Source organism: Acyrthosiphon pisum, chromosome A1 (assembly GCF_005508785.2).
Source record: "Acyrthosiphon pisum isolate AL4f chromosome A1, pea_aphid_22Mar2018_4r6ur, whole genome shotgun sequence".
NCBI classification, from domain to species: domain Eukaryota; kingdom Metazoa; phylum Arthropoda; class Insecta; order Hemiptera; family Aphididae; genus Acyrthosiphon; species Acyrthosiphon pisum.
In genome coordinates this window covers 30,357,965-30,371,531 of record NC_042494.1, presented here as the reverse complement: position 1 = coordinate 30,371,531, position 13,567 = coordinate 30,357,965, and the positions used below count along the sequence as shown (strand labels likewise).

The 13,567-nt window shown below is 31.6% G+C and overlaps 1 protein-coding gene across 1 annotated transcript in view; it reads right to left on the bottom strand.

The window, feature by feature from the left end:
• The window catches only part of LOC100167266 (zinc finger protein 1), a 105,869-nt gene extending 95,007 nt beyond the window's left edge, over positions 1-10,862 (bottom strand). The window contains exon 1 of the mRNA XM_016807224.2: positions 10,768-10,862. The gene's annotated coding sequence lies outside the window, so the exon portion shown is untranslated. The remainder of the gene's footprint in view (positions 1-10,767) is intronic.
• Positions 10,863-13,567: the final 2,705 nt, after the last annotated feature.

Here is a 13,567-nt window from a genome sequence, read left to right as displayed (position 1 = left end):
AAGCTTTCTTTTTTTTTTATTCACCGCTCCAATAACTTTATATCAATCTCCGCTCGCCGTCGCGGTCGTCGTCGTTGTCGTCATCGTATCCATTAGCAAAGCACACAATTTTGAATAATAATATAATAACAACAATAATAATGATAATAATGATAAAAATATGAAATGTGAAAATGTAAAATTGCACACCGCGAGCTCGTGATGGTGACGAGTCAGTAACATACCCTTTTCAATGTTTATCGTACCGTGTACAAATTATACGGCAGAGGTATTACGTAGTCATCCGTGGGGGAAACTTTAAGAGGGCGGCACGGTGGGGACGTCGTCCTTGTTGTTTTCTTACATTAACCACCGTGTCACTGCCGATGACATCTCTACTAATGGAATATAACGATTTGGTCTTTGTCGCGAGTACTTTCTTTTAGGTTTTCCTCATTTTTTTCCTTGTTATTTTTTACTATATACGCGAAGCACTGCGCTCTGAATCTGTGGTAAGTATATACGAGGGGGTAGAGATAGACGTGAGTACGTGAGTATGTGCTCGGAATAAATACGTGGTAAAAAATTACGTCCAATAAGAAACATAATAATACGACAGCGAGTATTAAATATAATATTAAGTACCTATATATATATTATACGGAACAGTGGCGGCAAACGGGGTCACCAGCACCGCGATTGCGGGCGACCGGGTAATTAAAAGCTGGTGTAATTAGACCGTTAAAAGTTGCACGTTTATAGGATATTATATTGTTTTACGAAAATATTCCATTAAAATCCGGACGAGGAGATTCGGATCTCACACGCATCTGACACAGCTTCCACCGCCGCCCGCGACGTCCGGTGCAGTATAGCGGTATATACAATATATACATATAGCTATATAGCAAAACTATAGTAGTAGTATAGTGGTGTAGTGCGAGAGCCAGAAATATTAAAATAATTAAGAAATACGGAGAGAGAATAGGACAGCGGGGACAGAGAGTATGAGCTGCGGAGGGAGATTTCGAAAACCCCTAAAGAAAAGTTTTCTCAAAAGGGAAATTATTATTAATATTTCGGAATCGAAAACCGTGTACTTTTCGTCCGGGATATAATAATTATAAAGTTTCTCGACCGTGGCCGGAATGTAACCAGCTTGCGCGTCCTAAAAACGAATGATTTTCGTCCGTTTCGTTTTTCGGGCAATTAGTGTGTGTGTGCGAGTGTGAGCTTGCGTGTGTGCGTGTATGATGTCTGCAGTAAAGATGTGGAAAACTTTAGTTTCACTCGGCTGACATGAGATTTTACGATATTTCTCGTATAGTTTTTTTTTTATTGCTTCCCTCCTCTTCCTCCACTCTTCGCTATCACCTCTTTGCACTCGTAATAATTATTTATTGCATTCATCACGCCCGCGTTTAACACACATACCTATATATACACGCACACGGCTATTTGGAATGTGCAGTGACTATATATATATATATATATATATGGCCTACATAATGAAACAGTGGTGGAAAAAAATGACATGCAATATAAACGACGAAGACGAGTGTAGGTGTAAATGATATTTATGTTCGCACAATTATTGCTCAATTAAATAAAAATACTTTTTAAAGATTAGGTACCTACGATGCCGGTGATGCATGTATATAATAAAACAAAGTAAGCAACAATATTATATACGTCATCGCATAAATTAAATCGAATTAAATTCTAAAAATAAATTTGTCTCCTTCTTTCCGGTTGATTTAAAACCAATATTATAGTTGTTGCTTGGGATAGAATAAGTTAGAATCTCAAAATCGCGTCTATTAGATACAATTTTCCTGTCCCGTATACAATTATTTCAGTAGCTGTGCGCTTTGATTAAACGATTAAATTATCGAAACTAAAGTTTAATGTAAATGTAAAAACTTTGGTTTTATCTATAAAATACAGCGATATTAAAATTTCAACGTGATCTAAACCGTTGTCAATTTACGAAGTAGGTAGTGAAAACGTTTTGTTTTAATTTATATCTTGAGAAACGAATTGTTGTTTAGTAAATATATATAAGTACCTACAACATAAAACATTAATTACAAATACATGGGTTATTTATAAAAAGAATATATTGTTTACTTCATCTCTTTAGTAGACGCATACGCACACAATTTCTTTGAGAAAAAAAAATACTTCAGGTTATTAGTTTTTTTTGTTCATTATTCTAACTTTAAAATTTTAATTTGCAGTAACAAAATCGTAAATATATAATTAGAGAATATAGAGACTACTACTCTAGACTTCAATGATACATATTACACACTAAACTTTTCTCGTTAGATTATTTGATTAAAACTATACTGCCCTCCTAAGCCAAAAGGCAGTAAGCAACAATGTAATAGTTTTGAGAAAAATAACTTTTTCTGAATCACCTAGTTATTTTTATCATATTATCAAAACAAAATAATAAATTAATGATTCTTAGATAACTTTTCCTGTAGAATCCAATAACGCTCATGTATAAACTCTAAGATACCTCTTAACACCTCAAAACGCATATACGTACTTTTAGCTTAGTGGTGTGACGCACTTTCATTTATTAATAGCATTACCATGAAATAATAAAAAACAATATAATATAATCATGGTCGATGGTCCAAATACAATCACAGAATTAATAACAACTAGAGTGTTAATAGCGGGGTCTTCTAAGACCGTGGTTAACAGCGTATGTTTATAAATTATTATAATCTATGAGAATATGATATTGTGTGATACGGCTAGAAAATTATCATCAATACTAAACAAAAATACCGTATTTGAGCCAATACTAAGCAAAATTACCGTATATCGTGATCAGTTATTGCCTTTTTGCTTAGCATGTGTTTGATACTGCTTTTTTGCTTAGTATCATTCATATATTTGTAAATACGTATATGTTTAACCACGTTTATTATACAATCTATTGCATTTACGGTATTTTTGCTAAGGAAACAAAAAATTCGCCTTAAAATAACGAATACTTTGGTATAGTGAACTCATTTTTCAAATTTTGCCGCTTACTGCCTTTTGGCTTAGGAGAGCAGTAATAGTAACATGTAATATTTTTAAGGCCAAAGATTAATTTTAACTTTAAAGCGATGCCACAATAATTAAAATATATTCTTATATTTAATAATTCATACATTTTTTTAGCTTGAATAGCAAAATTATAATTGAAAACATATTTATTCAATTTTAATAAAATGTTAAGCAAGTAATGTTTCAAATCAATAAATAACAGACTACATAATTATAATGTAATTATATGTAATGTATTGTCTTTTTACCGGTAGTTAATCATATAGGTAATATTAGTGATGGGCAACAATATCAATAATTCAATACGATGTCGATATTGTCACAAATTGTATATATCAATATTGTTTTAGATATCGGGAACAAGTTTCTTTTCTTATATTAAATTAGCTAGGTAAAAAGCAAATTGTTGAATTAATAATCATTAATTCAATGTCTTGTATTTATTTACTTATACAGTATGTCCTAGAAGTCCCGTATCACCCTTAGTATCTCCGTGGAAAATCAATATATTTAAATTATTATTTTTAATTTTAGTCGAAAAATCAGCATGATTGTAATAATGAACATGCGAACCGTATTTTGCTAATGCCGTATGCATAGGTAACATAACTATTATTCTTAGAAATTCATAATAATAATTAGCCCTAACTTGGGCGATTTTCATTAAATTTTAATATTTTTTTTTTTTTTTTAACTGTTTTGAAAAATATGATGAACAAAATGGCTATCTTGGAAATTTAATAAATTTATTTTCCTAAAAAAAATGTTTGATAATTTTTGAATTGTTGAAAAAAAAAAATCGAATATTATGTTATTCAATCAGAATTTCCATACTTATTACTGAAAAAAAATTGCATTTAAATATATTGATTTTCCACGGAGATACTAAGGGTGATACAGGACTTCTGGGACATACTGTATATAGGTATTAATTATTAATTTTAATAAGTAATAATTCAACATTTATATTTGCTTATTTACATTAATCATTAATTTTAATATGTAATAACTCATTACTGATAAGTACCTACAAGTAGGTAATATTATATAAAATGGGCATTTTCGACATTTTTGATACGATATCAATAAGTACAACATACAATATCGCGATACAAAATTATATCGTGGTCCAATACTATATAATATCAATAATATCAAAATTAAAAGAACGGTTGAGAGCAATAACAGTTTTGTGAGAATAAAAACCAGGTAATTATGTAGAACGTTAAGAAAATTACTTGGTTTATATTTACACGTAATAGCAAAACAGTTGATGAGTACAGACACAGAGTACATGATATTTTGGTACAGGTCCAACCTAACGTCAGATTAATTCGAGAAAAATACAATAATATCTATGCCGATATAGGAGACCGACAAAAACACAGAACCAGCATTACGATGACGTCACATACATTAAATACATTAAACCATGTAAAACATGAGTTTTTGCATTTATTAAAAATGAACCTTTTTTGACACTATAGGATATATAAATTTCTGCTAACAAAAAGGGTCTTTTCGTATAAATTTTAGCCTTTAGGTGAAGTTCGAAATACGAAACAAACCATAATTCAACAGAACATAATGAAGTTGAAATTATTACGTTTGAGCAATGCAAATATATTATAATACTTTTCAATAAATTATTTCAAAGCTAGTCTAAATAATAGTCGGGATATTTATTAACCCGACGAGATGGACCAAACATCAAATAAATTTTGAAGATGAAAAATAAAAATAATAATAATGTATGAACGCTGAACGTGTATATAATATTATGTGTTGCAATGCTCATATTTTTACTGTAACATGTCATTACCTACGGACTTTTTCGATGTCTATAAATATTACACACCACCCTCGTTAGATTCGAAAAGAACTTGATATATTTAAAAATGTTGAATGTTGATACACTAAACGACGCGTCTCATTATAATAAAAATTAAACGATTTTTAATTAATTCCTGCTGTGACCTACATCGCGGACTCGCCACCCCTTTATTTCGCAACCCACATTCCCAACCTCGAGGTGGACGAATGCGCACGTGGAATAGCCAAACCCATCCAGCGGCGGTACGGCCCGGTCGGGGTGTGGTTTACGGCGCTCGCGTCACCTGACTCAGGTGAAAACACCTGCGCGGAGACGCCTCCAGTCGCCCACGCCCGGCCAATAGTTACGTGAAGGGGTTGAGTCTATACGCAGCCCGCACTTAAATATCATATACGCGATATTACAGTGTGGCGTATAAATTGACGGTGAACATATTTAAAATCGAAAAAGATAAGTATTAAAAATTCGCACCCCGCGCCATATAATATTATAATTTTATACGACGCGGCTCGTACTCGGCGTGTATGTAAAACGCTATGGAATTTGAGTCCATTTTCTACAGCAGTTTATATATACATATATTATATACACGCATATAGAAGAGCAATATCGTAGTGTGTGACGATATAGTATATACGACATACATATATACACATATTATACTGCACCCCGCGGGCGAAATTTGAATATTATGTGAGAGAGACCCGCGCGTGCAGTGCAAACGACTTCGTTATATAACGACAATATCGTTTGACCCTTTGGGCCGTGTACAATTATTCAATTATTTAGTCTACTCGAACGGGTGAGCAGAGGACGAGCTCCCAGCGCGCGATAGTTTTTCCTCCTTATATGGTACGCCGCCACCGCCGTCATCGTACACATATTATTGTTATTATTATTATTATTATTATTATTATATAATACGTTATCCCATTATGTAAATGCGGTTGTGTATAATATACGGCGAGATCGCATGGTATAATAATAATAACCAGCCAGTGTACGACGGGTGAGTGCGGGGGCGGGGTGAATGTGTCGAGAAAGAATTGGCTTATTATTCTCTTCTTCCATGCGCGTGCGTCTTTCCAATAATAAAAGGGTCGTTTCGCCGTGTGGTGGTCTTTCCGCGGTCGCTCCTCTTCTACATATTATACGCGAGCGACGCTGCACGCATGCATCGCGCGGAGAGGACAATGAATTGCCGTTTAAACCTCAAAATGATCAGGGTTTCGCCGGTTTCGGAGCTTATACACACACACACACACACACACACACACACACACACACAAATGCACGCACGTAAATATATATATATATATATATATATATGTAGCACACAGGCAATTAATTCGCGTATAGAGATAAAAACACAATTTACCCGACCAGGACTCCCGAGGGTATTTAAAAACGTTCGGTCTGTATATAATATGTTAACAGCGCGGGCGGCAACAGTGGCGCGCGGCGAGGCGACGACGAGATGAGGCCTCACTCCTATGTTGTAGTAGTATATTATGTACAATATGTATGTACTGTATAGCTGTTATATACGTATATATATTATATTATATGTACGTTCTACGTATATCGGAGAGTATAGTAGTTCTTCGGTAGCGGTGATATATGTGTTATACGTTCGTCTTGTAAATTGGACGACCAGGCAACGGCTCCATCGTTTGGATCGTAAAAACCCGGACGTATCAATAGGTCGATCTTGTTTTATAGGCATTCGAACAGAAACCAGAGAAATTGACCCGAGTCTATTGAATTACTTTTCCCCTTCCACTACGTTTCTCTGTTTTTTTTTTTTAGATCAACCAGACCAGATTGTGATGATGGTGGACTACAACTACTCTGTGCAAGAGAACTTTTCACGATAATTATGCTTTTGCTCGGTTTAGGAATAAAACCCCTGTGCTATTGCTATCACGCACAAACCAAATGTCTGAAAAGTTTCGATCGCTTTGTTTTTTCCCTACTCTTTTCGTTTAGTTATTTTACGAATTTCCTAGGGAAACCCGACGAATGACTCGTGGAGCCAGTTGTTGACATTTTGTCTCTTATATTTTTCTCACAGCCCACGGGTAATTTACTGGAAATTGAAAAACTTAATTTATACTTGTCCATACTAATATTGGTCCATATTATATCCTTTCATAAGTCGGACAGTGCGTGGATAATAGGAAATAAGTCAATTTTGCAATTTTGATCGATACTATACGCTGTATCTTGTACTTACAAATAATATGTTCGAACTAATTTTCATAATTGATATTATTGATTTTTGCATTTTTCTTACAAAGTGAAAAATCCATTACAATCAATTCAGAAATCAGACGTTTTTTCTATTTCTGGAAATTAATGATTTTGACTGATTCCCTATTTTACATGCGCCATGCGCGTATACCGTCCAATTAATAATTTATTTATTATATATTAATATATTATACATTAGTTAGGTATATGTACGTTTACAAACCTTAATATTATATTTACATATAGTTACATTAGGAAGGACGTAAGGTATCAAGGTATAATCAAATAAATTGTATAATAGGATTATCTATGTACTATATTATGTAGGTATATAAATACTTTTTTTTCGCATACAGGTTTACAGGAAAAATAATTTCATCATACCTACTATACAATTTACATACCAATATAAGTAAAAATACTAAACAGTGATATTGTATTGGTATAAAATATATAATTGCTTATTAATTATTATAGATGTATATATTATGTACTATATAGTAACTATATAGTTACTAAATATGTACAAATTAAAGTTATATTATTTATTAAATACTAAACTACGCACGTTGCGGTAATACATGGTATTTAATTTAATAATTTCAAAGTTTATAGAACACAAAAAAGTAGTTTTTTACAAGACTAAAATATTATAGCAAATAATTACGATTTAAAAACTACTCAATAGGTGAGTTTTTCGATTGAACTCAAAATTCTTGTATATGGACCTTATCGTGGGGGGTCAAAAGAATTTCTGAAATACAACACATGTTATTTTCGAAACAAACATATTACATGTGTTATATACCTACATAATATATAAATCCATTATATATATTATGGGATATCTGATTTGACCTGAAAACGGACCCTTGCAGCAATAAAGTAAAAACCTGCCTTACATAAAAATATCTATCAATCCAACCACCCAATGGTCTTTTGTATTTATTGTTACTTGTTAAAGATCCTTTATGATAATAATGAGCAAGATATTACTGACAGACTGTCATTTGAAACAAATACCAAATATCTTATTGCTTACCCCGTTTAAATAAATGTTTCAATGTTTATGTTTGTTAAATTATTTGGTTGAAACTGATGTTCAATTGTAACATAAATAATCAATTAAACTATAATGTAATGTAAGATTTTATGATAAAAAATTTACCATCTAAAAAACAGTATGCATACATTTGTATTATAATAGTCTAGCTGATCCCGTGCACTTCGTTTCTCGTAAAAAATTACAACTCTTAAAAAAAATGTGATTGTTCAACTCCTTTTGGGTGTAACTCGCTACAGCATTAAGTGCAACTCAGTAACCTTGGTAAGTAATGTGTGAAAATTCGATTTTATGCATGCTTGTACTGATCTGCCCGATTAACCAATAAACTTATATATAAAAATAAAAAAAAATACTAATTTATATTATTTATTATAATTTATAATCTACAATCAACGATCAATAGGAACTATTTTTAAACAAATAAAAAATTTCAATTCCCACCATGAATCTCAAATTCATTGCTTGAGCACCTCTAATATAATTTACACTTTTTTCGCGACAAAATATAACCTATATTCTTCTTTAAGGTTTAATCTATATCTGTACCTACCAAATTTCATCACAATGGGATGAACAGTTTAGGAATGCATAGATGAAAGACAGACAAACATTCATATTTATAATATATATATTATATACCTATAGATAACATCGTGTACATTATATTTTACTTTTGATGTTTATAAATTTAAATTTAAATATTTTTTTAATTGCTACAAAATATATATTATACTTTGCTTATTTTTCTCGGGTAAAATTTCAATACAGTGATAAAATGATAGTTAGCTACACATAACAATTTTATTTATTATATAACTTTGAAAACAGCGTTTCAGTTGAAATTTAATAAAAAATTTTAGTGTAGGCAATAGACATTAAAAATTATGTATTTCTATGAAACTACAGTATATCTCAAAATACTTCATAAAAAATCTAAATTAAATATTTAATCTGAAATATAGTTACTATTTTTATTATATTGTTTTAATTAACAATATTAAAAGATTGAACTTTTTTTTTATTTATTTAACTAAAAATATTCCCTTATAATTTTTAAATTTAATATAAATATATATTATGAATCATTAGATTGTAATAAGCTAATACATTTTTAACGAATGCATTAATGTTATAAATTATAAAATATAATCAATTAGTTTGGAAACCCTACTGCTGTACATATATGAGAGTAGCGATTTTCGACTGAGTAACATATATATTATATACAATAACCATTGTGGCTTGAATGTGTGGATTAAATGACACCACTCTCCGCCGATTCTTTTACTGTAACCACACAGTAGTAACCTCATCTGCGTTTTATTGAGCACCCAAAAAATATATACACATATACTTTATAATTTTTACTTTTTTTTTTAAATAATAAAATATAATGCCAAAGTTTATCGCAGGCATGGACTATCCTTTTAATGATCTCCTGGCTTAATATTAATCATCAATTAAAAAAATGTATACAATCGACGTCAGAAATAATAAAAAAGGCTAAATGCAGGCTATTAATTGGATGGAGATTAAATAAGCCCTCTGGTTTTGACTGTTGAAAATATTATTCCCGACAGATATCTCTCCGCGTTTGATTTGTTTAGGTAATTTTTTCAAATGAAGACATATATCTTTCACCTCTTCAAAACATTAAAACGAAAAACCTCATTCCAAACGATTTTTCGCATCTGTCTCAATCTCTCCCCTTTTTATTAGATTTCTAAATGAAATTGTAAGTGGCTCTGAGCGTTTAATGAAAAAAAGAGAGGAAGAACGACAGAAAACAGGTGGTGAAATGTTCACAGACAGAAACAAAATACACGCACACGCACACACAGACACCTCCTCTATGGTAAAAACTACCCTTAGAGATTGGGTGCCAAGTGTTGCCCGTTTCAAGAACGAAACCGAGGATGCTACTAATTACTCTCTTGACCTAAAAGGGAGGTTTGGGGGGAAGGGTTATTTCTGGAGCCCGGAGTTTTACTTTGATAGGAAATTAATGACCGCAGAAACCGAGGAAAAAAATATTTCGCTCAATAGCGTAAAGGTTATTACGAAAACCTTTCATAGTTTCGTAGCTATATAAGCTAAACTACCAAGCGGCAGTTGTTGAAGACGAGTAATGATATCAACTGAGGTTGAAATTAAAATTATGTTTGACTGTCATATTTGTCTTATAATATGTTTGACCATTCATTAAATCTATAGATTTCTTCAATCAACATAATAGCTCACTTGAAAGGTAACCATATATTATAGTATAATATTATAAAACACATGTCCATTTTTGCAAGCATTTAAAAATTATTTCAAATAGGCACTAAAGTGAAATAACATAAAAAATAATATTGTTATTTTAATCTTATTATTCTAATCTAATTATGGATCATATAGATTAAACGGATCCTATTCGTTTGATTATTATTTTTTTTTTTTTTTTTGACATTTTATTCTAAATAAATAATCGATTATATAATATTTGATTTCTTGTCTTTGTACAGTAACACTACCAAAATGTTTATACATTTATAATAAAATATATAAATTTGTACTTTACCGCAAAATATCACAACACCAGATTCCGTTGTTTTTGAGTATAACTTGTATATAAAAGGTCACGGTTCTAATATGAATCAGCATATTATTATCATACGTACCTGTAACAATAGACACATTCATGAGTAATTAATTTAAAGTCAAGTAGCGAGCGCGCTATACACAATGTGATTTTGATTAATGTGGAATTTCTTAAGCAGACGATACAACGTGTCACGGACCGTTCACCTAGACGCGATTAATAACGTGGTGACAAAAGAGAAGACGGACGAAACACATGTACACACATCGTTGCTGGTGCGGACGACATAGAAAAACAATACCATAACATATCGCACGGGAATACGTGGAATATAATGTGTGCAGCACCATATTATATATATATATATATATATACGCACACGTGTGTATTTATATATTTTATGAACGCATTTTTCATACCCACCATAATACACAATACGACGCGATAATTTTCTTTTTTTAACAATTGGAGCGAAAAAACAAACAAAAAGCATCGGCGGTTTATTTTTGGCTACCCAAATCCCCCGGGGCAGACATTAGACGCCACTTAATACCTATCTAGTCACCCCTTGTAGCGCGTATATACACGCCGGCGGAATCGTCAATTTATCATGTCTTAGTAAATTAATGAATAATAATAAAACACGACAAAAACAATAGGCTGCACGAAGGGTGGAAAAACAAGACAAGAGGAGGTTTTCTTAGTTTTCCAAAAGCGTCGAAGGGGTGGTATTTTCTGACGCGAAAACGAATTCCCCTTCCACCCGTCCCGCCACCACACAACTACGTAGTCATACAACAATGGAAAAGACACGGTTAAGTAACACACGGTACGTTGAGCTTTAATCCTGAACCCGGTATTGTAAAAATAAAATTAAGAGCTGCATTCCTGACGCCTTCTTAAGTTTTTCATTAAAGATGGCCGTTTTCCTTTTGTGTGTGTGACCGGGGGGATTAGACCTCCACCCCCTTCTATTCTACATCCAACCAATACTATATATATATTGCTGTATACCGGTTAAAGACATCTCACTCATTCTCTCTCCTCCTTCCTTTCTGTGTACCGCAAAAGCCTCTCTCTGGCCCGGAGAACCGTAACATTTATTCCGGCAGGCCTAAATAATCCCCAGAGGCAAAAATGTTCTTTTAATTCTTCCCTCCCACCCTGCATACCCAAACACTATATACACTCTGGTTCACGTTATGTCACACGCTACGGTGTGTGTACCCGCCGCACGTTGAAGATCACTTAAACCTTCTCGCTACGGATAAGCCCCCAATAATTAATACTAACCCTTAAAATAAGAAGAGCAAATAAGGTTAATAATTGAACTTAAGAATACAATTGGAAAACATTCGTGTGTATAGTATATTGTATACTTTTGTGTTTCGCTATTAAGTTCTCGAGATGACCGTTTCGAAAAATTCGAAACGATGGATTTTAAACAAAGTAAGCAAACTGAAATTATTGCTGCACAGCCTGAAACGACACATTAACTGCTAACAAATAAATCAAATACTTTCTCTTGTGGTCTTCTCTATATCTCATTTTATAACAATGCGATATGGAAACATAATTGGTCATTTGGGCATACGATACAAAACCATTATTACTGTTATAATTTATATAATAATGATTATTATTTGTTATATTGTCGTTATTATCAAAGTGTAAACCTTAAAACATATACACATTGATATACTTATAATGAAATACATACACTGTTTAACAATAAGCCATTAAATTATTATACTCACTCAAGATATTCAATATTCCTTATTAGGTATTTTATTCAACTATTTAAACGTATACGAGTATATAGAATATAGATGTAATTTAGAATTAGAGTTAGAGTATTGAACATTTTGTTAAACTATTTTAATTAAATTTAAGGTGTGGTACATTATTCAAATATCCATTAAATTATATGAAATTCTAATTATATTTATGATATTATGTTAGTTAATACTTAATTTCCTATTGACTAAATGTTATATCTCACGTATTTATTTCATAGTTATTTATTTGTATAATATACTATGTTATCTTATAGAAAAAGTTGGCTATTGCAATAATTGGTTTTAAACAGTTATTAACAATTATTAATATAACTATATAGGTACTTAATTGTTGTTGCTATTGGTTTGTTTTTCAAATTTTGATAGTAATAGATATTAAACTAATAATTAACATACTCGACTGATATTTTAATACATTATAACGTCAACTTATTTCATGAATCCGACAATGGTGGTATTACTATTTTGTCAGATTAGGTTCTGTTGTAGATTTTCTGTACTGCACTATTTGCATTCAATCAATTATATATATCTAATCGATTTTCATTATTTGAGGACAAATTATTACGTTTCACTATAGAAAACTTCGTAAATGTTAAAGCTATATGCTAAATCTTAAATTAATTTTAGAACAATTACCCAGCTAACAATGATTGTTAATAAATAAAATGTACATAAAATACGGAGCTCAGGCAATTGACACCCAAACCCATTATTAATCACAATAATTACCCTTTTCGGTTAGTATAACGTTTTAAACGTCATTATTGCAGGTTGGCATATGTCCAACAGACCCATTAAAATAACGTCGCAAAGAAAATAAGTAATAACACTTATTTTGTTACGTTAACTCGTTACAACTCTAACTTCAAATTACAAACGATATATTTTGGGAAACACTTTTACGAGTTACTAAATTACACAAATATGTTAAAAGTGAGTTAAAAAAAAACCAATACATTAGCTATAAAATAGGTATA